This window comes from Cnephaeus nilssonii (genome assembly GCF_951640355.1).
Source record: "Cnephaeus nilssonii genome assembly, chromosome: 19".
NCBI classification, from domain to species: domain Eukaryota; kingdom Metazoa; phylum Chordata; class Mammalia; order Chiroptera; family Vespertilionidae; genus Cnephaeus; species Cnephaeus nilssonii.
Genome location: NC_137090.1, coordinates 1,496,324 through 1,498,953, shown reverse-complemented (window position 1 = coordinate 1,498,953; position 2,630 = coordinate 1,496,324).

Sequence of the window (2,630 nt, the reverse complement as noted above, 5' to 3'; positions counted from 1 at the left end):
GGGTAAGAGACCTCTGCTGATTCCCTCGGCCAGGCCAGCGCCTTCTCCCATCTGGCTCAGCTGAGGCTTAAGGCTCGGTCCGCAGCACACAGGGCAAGGCGCCCTGACTGCCCGCCACACAGGCCTCACGCAGGCATTCCCAGCGGCTCCTGGGCCCCTGCCTCTACCCCAGGCTGAGCCCGGTCTCAGAGCCCCCGGCCTCCTCGGGCTGACGGTCACCTGGTGCCTCGCCTGCTGGCTCTCTCCTCCGCGCTGTGCACCGACACTCGTCCCCGGCAGCTCAGACAGGTCCCCCTGGGCCTGAACCGGGCGGGAGGTCACTGCTGAGCTCGGGCCGGCTGCCCTGCGGGGAAGAGCCGCCTCACCTCTGGCTGCGGGACAGCCAGCCCAGGTGCCGGCAGCTGCCAGGCCCCTCTGTGGGCGCCGGGGGTCCCGGCCGCGGGCTCTCCCCAGCCTGGCTGCCCCCACGCTCTCCGAGGCCGCGCCCACCGGAGCCCAAACCCTCAGCGGCCCTGCTGGGGGGATGAGGTCCTTCCGGGTCTCTTTCTAGGTCCACGTTCTGTCCCCGGGCCTGGGGGCCTCTGTCCCAGGGTGAGGGGGTCTCACGCAGAAGGAGACGGGACGGCCGAGCCTGCGGGGCACAGGGCCCTGGGGCCAGGCCTGGCCGGGGAAACTGCGGGGCGCGTGACCTGCCTCGCGCTCCCCGTCGGGAGCGTGGGGAAGGCCACGTGGGCCGAAGCCGGTGCAGCGCCCCGCGGACAGACCGCCACGTCTTTAAGCATGTTGTCGCCTGCGTCCTGTCCCCGGCACGTGGGTGTCAATGCCCAGTCACCACGTCCCCATCCCCCGGCCGGCCGGCAAAGGGAGAGCTAGGCTGGGAGGGGCCCTCTGCAGACGGAGGCCACGAGGGGCGAGGGGGGCAGGAGGCCCCGTGAAGCCTCGGGTCCCAGTGTCCGCGCCAGGCCCCTCGCCGCCCTCGTCTCCCTGCCAGGGCGCCGGCGGCCGGGCCACGGAACTGGATCTGCTTCCTGCTCCGGCTGCCGGCCGGCCGCGTCCTGAGAATGTGCGGGGCTGCGGGTTCTAAGAAATGCCTCCTGCGGGGTCTCGGGGCGGGCGAGGCAGGAAGTCCCTGGGCTAAGGGGGCAGCGGGCACCCCGAGCTTCGGCAGAGCCTGTCCTGGGGCCGCACCCACACGTGGCCCGAGGGCTCCCCCTGCAGGTGGGGCTCCCCATGCGCCCTAGTTTTTGTTTTCATTAATCCTCACAGGAGGTGATTTTTCCATTGAGGGAGTGGAAGGAGGGGGAGAGACAGAGTCATCGATGTGAGAGAGACATCGATTGGTTGCCTCCCGCAGGCGCTCCAGGGCCAGGGATCGCGCCTGCAGCCGAGGTACATGCGCTTGGCCGGAACCGAACTGGGGACCCTTCCATGTGGAGGCTGACGCTCTACCCACTGAACCACACCGGCCAGCCCCCACGGGCCTGCTTACAGATCCTGAGCCCCGCAGAGCCAGCGAGCCCAGGGCCCCGCTCCGCGGGCCGCACGAGGGCAGACAGGGCGCGGACCCGGCGGCAGATGCCCAACCCGGAGTCCACTCTACACGCAGCTGAGTCCGCCGCCGGCTCGCGGAGGGGGTGAAACTACAAACCTGTTTTGTTTCTTCAAAACCGAACAACACCGATGTTTTGCCAAATCACTCCACAGCTTAAAGCCCAGCGCCCGGCGGTGCCCTCCCGGCCACGTAGGTGAGCGAGAGCCGCCCCTTCGCTGCCGGAGGACTTCCCGGGGAGCTCTCGGGCGCCCCCGGGGGCCCCTCTCCTCTGCCCCCTCCCCGGCCCCCTCCCTTTCAAGCTTCTGAACTCCAGGGTCACCCTGTCACCTGGGCCGACAGCCACAATGGCAGCATGGAGGTTCCAAAGCTGCAGCCACTAAAGGTGTGTGTGTGTGGGCGGGGGGGGGGGGGGGGGGGGGGCGGGAATGCAGGGCCCACTCTGCACAATCGGCTATTGTTGTTGGAAGCGTCCACGAGATAAGAAGAGCCTTAGAAATGCCGCTTTCTGAGCCGCTGGCAAACAGAGCAGAAAGTTCAAGGCCGAGAGATAGCTGAGCAGCCCCTGCTGGCGGCCCGGCCGGGCTGACCAGCCCCGGCTCCTGGGCGGGGCCTGGCGCACCAGCCCGCATCTTCCCGTAGTCACCGGGCTGGACGCGGAGGGGGAGGTCTGTCCAAATTCCCTCCGGCAGCTGCGGGCGGCCCAGGGCCTGCTGGGCGCCAGGCACCGCGTGACCGTCAGCATCTCACTGACTCCTCACACCTCCCCCCGCCTCGTAGAAGGTGCTCCCGCCTCCCACTCGGTCGGACGGACGGGGAAACCGAGGCACGCAGACGGGGACCACACGCTGGGGCCTGAGCCCGCGGGGTGTGTCCCCGCTCTCAGCAGGCCACGCGCCTCCTGTTGATCCCACGAGACTGCCCCTTTGGACGTCCGGTTTGTGGAGGACACACCGCGGCCTCCGGCTTCCCGGCCGCTTCCTGTCGTGGTTCCCGCTCCCTCGCCCTCGGGACATCGGCTGACAGTGTCCGCGGGACCCGGCCAGGCTCCAGGGGGCCCTGCCACCCCCGGCTGGCGGCT